Source organism: Puma concolor, chromosome F2 (assembly GCF_028749965.1).
Source record: "Puma concolor isolate L17-30 chromosome F2, mPumCon1.1.hap2, whole genome shotgun sequence".
Classification (NCBI taxonomy): domain Eukaryota; kingdom Metazoa; phylum Chordata; class Mammalia; order Carnivora; family Felidae; genus Puma; species Puma concolor.
In genome coordinates this window covers 43,070,346-43,076,078 of record NC_141684.1, presented here as the reverse complement: position 1 = coordinate 43,076,078, position 5,733 = coordinate 43,070,346, and the positions used below count along the sequence as shown (strand labels likewise).

The following is a 5,733-nucleotide window of genomic DNA, read 5'->3' as shown; positions in this document are numbered from 1 at the left end:
CTGAAGCAGGCTCCAGGCTCTGAGCGGTCAGCACAGAGCCCAACACGGGGCTCAAACTCACCAACCGTGAGATCATGACCTGAGCCGAAGTCAGACGCTTAACCAACTGAGCCACCCAGGTGCCCCTCTATTTTTTTTTTCTATCACAAATAACAGACTAATATTTAGTTGTCTGGTTTCTTTTTTACTGCACTAATTTCCATATTTAAAAGAATAGTAATTTAAGTGGTTAGACTTGGACTAGTTTTCGTTCTTTTTACTCCACCTTTGACTTTGTAACAGGGAGAATTTCCATTCCTTAGTGGAAGTTTGTAGAATGTGACTGTGATACTGCTTTACAGAGTCCTTGAAATAGGTAAATATTTTACAAACAAAAACTACCCGCTTGAGATCGTCCCTGATCTTGGCTAGTTCACTTCCCACTTCTCTGCTTCCTGGCCCACTGAGGCCCCAACCCCACCCCACTTTCACCCTATCTCTCTAGCCCACATCCTTTCTGGTCTCTGGTCAGAGGAGCAAGCTGGCCGTCACATCACATGCTTCATAATGGTTCTAGGCTGTCATACATCACTGCCCACAGCTTTGCCAGCACTGGTTCAGCTGAGAAGAGGTCTAACTCCAGAGTTAGCTGTACCACAAAATCCTCGGGAGGTAAGTGACCATGACCAACTGATTCTTTTTGGCTTCCGACTTCTCTGGCTCCCACCCTAACTTGAACTATATTTTCCCTCTGTGCTGAAATATCAAATGCAAGTACCAGAAGGGCAATTCCTGCATGGTGTCAGGAGGAGCTTCTCAGACCAGTGAAACAACTGTAACTTTAAAAAAAAGTCTCTGGAGATTGTCCTGAAGGCAGATAAAAGAAAAACGTTTATCATTTACTTAAGAAAATCTAATAAATCTCACTGAGAACAGCGAGATTCTATGGCACTTAAGCTATGAACTGCTCCCTGCCTCTCCCTACCCCCAGCTCAGTGTGACAGGTGCTCCACTCCAGTTCGGAGTCGCCAAGACCGTGGGGTTCCCTCCTATTGTGCTGGCCACCAGCCAAGGACTGTGGTATCCCTCCTGGAGTGCAGGCTGTCTGCATTTCCTATCCTCCTCAGCTCTGTGTTGCAGGGGCTAAATTCCAGGTGAGTACAGCCAAGGGATTGGGGGCTCCCTTCCTTCACCCAGCCCTCACTCCTGAGACATAGGCTCTACCCTAGACTTGGCAGGTCAAGAATATTGGGCCCCGGGACACCTGGGAGGCTCAGTTGGCTGAATGTCTGACTCTTGCTTTAGGCTCAGGACATGATCTGGGGGCGTAGGATCGAGCCCCAGTCCGGCTCTATGCTGAGTGTGGAGCCGGCTTAAGATTCTCTCCCTGTCTCTCTCTCTCTCTCTCTTTCTTTCTCTCCCTCCCCTCCCTCTGCCTCTCTCCCCTGCTTGCACTTGCTGTCTCTCTAAAATAAAATATTTAAAAATATTAAAAAATAAAACAATATTGGACCCCCATTGCCCTTGCTCTAGCTTCCTAATAGGGCAAAGTCTCTAGAAGACCAGAAGCTACGGCTCTTGGCCATCGCTGATTTTCAGCAAGGGTTCCCAGACAATTCGGTGTCTTTTCAACAAATGGTGCTTGTACAACTGTAGAGCCACATGCAATGCAATGCAATTGGATGCCTTCCTTACACACTGTACACCCAAATTAACTCAACATGGAACATAAATCTTAATGTAAGAAAATATTTGCAAAGCCTACATCTGATAAGTGACTTGTATCCAGAGTATATAAAGAATCCCACGCCTGGGGCGCCTGGGTGGCTCAGTCGGTTAGGCGGCCGACTTCAGCTCAGGTCATGATCTCGCGGTCCGTGAGTTCTAGCCCCGCATTGGGCTCTGTGCAGACAGCTCAGAGCCTGGAGCCTGCTTCATATTCTGTGTCTCCCTCTCTCTAACCCTCCCCTGTTCATGCTCTGTCTCTCCCTGTCTCAAAAATAAACGTTAAAAAAAAAAAATCCCATGCCTAAGTATATACCCAAGATAAATGAAAATATATGTCACACAAAAACTTGTACATAAATGTTCACAGCATTTATAATAACCAAAAAGTAGAAATGACAGAAATGTCTATCAACTGATGAACGGATAAATTAAATGTGGCATACCCATACAATAGAATATCATTTGACAGGGTGCCTGGGTGGCTCAGTCAGTTAGGTGTCCAACTTCGGCTCAGGTCATGATCTTGTGGCTTGTGAGTTCGAGCCCCGCGTCGGGCTTTGTGCTGACAGCTCAGAGCCCGGAGCCTGCTTCAGAATCTGTGTCTCCTTCTCTGTCTGCCTCTCCCCGACTTGTGCACGCTCTCTCTCTCTCAAAAATAAATAAATAAACATTAAAAACCAATTAAAAAAAAAGGATATCATTTGACAATAAAAAAAAGAATGAAGTGTGTGTGTGTGTGTGTGTGTGTGTGTGTATGAAACTTGAAAACGTTACACTAAGTTAAAGAAGCCAGTTACAAAAGGCCATATATTGTATGGTTCTATTTCTATGAAGTGTCCAGAATAGGGAAACCTATAGAGACAGTGGATTAATGATTGGCTAGGTGTGGGGAGAGGGTTAGGGGGAACCGAAGTGTGACTGCTAATGGGTAAGGGTTACTTGGGGGTGGTGTGGGTGAAGAAGATAGTCTTAAATTGATGGTTGCACAGTGCTGAATATACTACAAGACACTGAATTGTATATTTTAAGTGGGTGAATTGTATGGTATTATGAATCATATCTTAATAAATGTGTTATATTAAAAAAGTACTAGTCTTCTAGAAAGAGGATAGCTAAAAGACACTCTGAAATTGAAAAAGCACAGAAGTGAAAATGTGTCCTTCTCCCCCCATCTCTGCCTTCAAACAGAAGGTTCTGTTTTCTTTGAGTCAAAAGCACATACTGAAATACTTAGAAAATGGAATATTCATTTCTTTTACATGGCTGGTTTCTTCCTCTCATTACCCACCTTGAGAATGGTATCTTTTCCTCTTTGCTGCTGATATAACAGGGTCAACAGGCTGATTAGTTTCTTTGTGTTCCCCTATATGAACACTTGAAAATCATCTATTTCCATGAAGCCCTTTCAACAAACTCTATGCTACATTAGAACAGCTTCCGGCAGACAGGTGATATGATCTTGTTTTGTTGTTTGAAACTTTTTACATATTGAATTTGAGGCTATTCACATCTTCGTTTCAACAGCAGCATTTTCGAGAGATCGTATAGACATGCACATCTGGTTTATTTGCTAGGCAGTTTCTACCTCTTTTGACTGTCACTTTTTAAACTCTTGGAATTCATCTCTTACAGTAGAGTTTTATATTCACTGTGATTATAGTCTTGGAAAGCCGCCTCACATAAAAATTCTTAATTTCAATTGAGTAATAAAAAAGTGGGATGTATTCTTCTGCTATAATTTGTTGATTATGAAGAAGTTGGTGCATGATTGGTCTGGAGTGGCAAAGACAGTACTTGAAACAGTCGAAGAGAATGAGTCCATTTTCCTCAATTTAACCGGCTCACAAAAGGGCATTACCTTAAAGAGAGCCTCATTACCTTGTCTGGAGTATACTTGTAGTCACAAGGCACTCAGTGTAGTCTCAGAGTGGATTCATTTTCTGAGATATTTCTGTCTGACTCACATCTCTAAAAATTTCACATAATCAAGGTAATAACGCATGGTTTACCTTTAAACCCTCTGCCCTCAACTCTTGTCTAACACCCAGTAAATCCTAGGGACCTTGCTCTCTCCTCCCCTGCTCACCATGGTCCCTCCCTTTTGCCTCTCCTTGAGTGAGTCTGATCCAACACCCTCTCTCCCCTGTCTTGCCCCCGCTATGCAGCTGGAAGCAAAGGAAGAGGCTAACAGAATGGAATCTTTGTCCAGTTGCCTTTCAGCCACATCAAGCTTCTGAGGTTTGGGGTTTTATCTTAGTGTGTGTGTGTGTGTGTGTGTGTGTGTGTGTGTGTTTAATTAGGGCTTATAAAAAGTCTTTAAAAAGTATGTTATTGTCCTTTGACAAATTATCTTCTTTCTATGGACAGTGGCTGGGTTTTCCTTGCCAATGCTCCCTTGCTCGGTTCCTCATTTGCATGTGAGACAGTGCACCGTTGCATTACCCTTTCCTCCTTCACATTCATTTGTATCGCTTCCCTTTCTGAGGAAGAGGACTGCCCCCCACCTCCCATTTCAAGCTCTCTGACCCCGGGGACCATAGGCAGCCATGCCCACTTGGGGGGGGTGCGGGGGGGCAGCTGCTTCCTGACTTTGCTCCCGCTGCTCCAGGACTTGAGCCTGAGTGGAGGTTATTAACTCAGAAAGACGGTGCTTCTCTTCGCTTGCCGACCTCTAGGTCGGGCACACAGTAGGAGCTCTGGAGAGATGATCTGGGTCTATATGTAACTCATCTGGGGTCTGCTGTGTGAGCAGCCCTTACAACAGCAGGGAGGGTAACATAGGGACAGGCTGGCTACCATCACAAAAGTTGGGTACAAAGTTTATATTTGGTCGCTTTACAAGGCAGTTCGAACTAAGTTCACTGGGTCTGACATCGCTGTCCTAAGTCCAGTCTGTTCTCCATTTAGGGTCACCTCTGTCCGTGTCCTAAAGAGGAAGTCTTTCCCTGTCTTGGCTCACTTAAATTCCTTCAGGTACTAAGAAACTTACTTGCTGCTGAAAGAAATGATTTCCCTCCTCTCATGGCAAACGGAGCTTAACCTCCCTTAGCGACCAAGAAATTGAGCTCCCTGTTCAGGAGAAGAGGCAGCCAAGGCTGGGAGGCTGCTGCCAGAATCTACCTCCTGCTTCTTTTGTATTTGATCATTGTCTAAAACCCAGAGGGAGACAAAGGGTACTTCCCACTGTCTCTCCACAAAAGATGCCGCATTGCCTCATTAGTATTTGTGAACACCAAACACACAACCGTGGTCAACCACCCTGATGATATCAGAAAGTCCCAGGGTAGCCTGGACAGTGGAGAGCAAGTCAGCACAGCGTGCAGTTTAAAAATATGGTGCTCTCAAAAATAAATATAGACACTAAAGGAAAATGGTATTAGGTTTAAGTTGTGGTATAAAAATACATGTTACGTAAGATGCTAACATTCATGCTCAATCCTTTTCTGTCAGGACACCGTTCCCTGGTTCTTTCTGACTCAGAAAGAGGTGTTATTTAAGAAAGTGGAAGGTATACCCTCCGAAGAGAAGAAACAGGAGCAAGGGACACGCAGCCTCTGGAGGGCTTCTCAAGTGCGGTACACGTGAACTCCTTGCCATTAAAGGGGCTCTTTTCTTGACCGGTTTTTCTTCTGGACAGCAGCTTCTGCAGCATTCAGAAAGTTACAAAACAAGTCCTTGGACTCGGCCGATCGTTCAGCATGTATTAAGTGCCTACTATGCACCTAAATTTTAGAATTCTAAATTTTAGAATTTAATCTAAAATAAGTTTAGAATAAGTGACTAAGGCTTTAGGCTCTTAGCCAAATGTAATCAGATTGCACAACTTGGCTAAATGTTATCTTACTTATGGATTGGACTGTATTTACTCTGAGTCCAGGCTCAATGCATAACTGCTCGATCTTTCTCCTCCCTGTCTCCTCCCCACCGCCCCCACCCCCGCTCCACCCTACCCCAGCCCCCCGACTGGGTGGGGGAAACAGAGGAAGAGGGAGAGAATGCCAAGCTGAAGCCAAGTCCCCTGTGAGG

At 44.6% G+C, this 5,733-nt stretch overlaps 1 long non-coding RNA gene across 1 annotated transcript; it reads left to right on the top strand.

Moving 5' to 3' along the window:
- The first annotated feature begins 326 nt into the window (after positions 1-326).
- LOC147571989 (uncharacterized) lies at positions 327-5,403 on the top strand. Its single transcript, XR_015246961.1, has 2 exons — positions 327-651; positions 5,158-5,403. It is a non-coding gene; the product is annotated as an uncharacterized LOC147571989 (long non-coding RNA).
- The last annotated feature ends 330 nt before the right edge of the window (positions 5,404-5,733 follow it).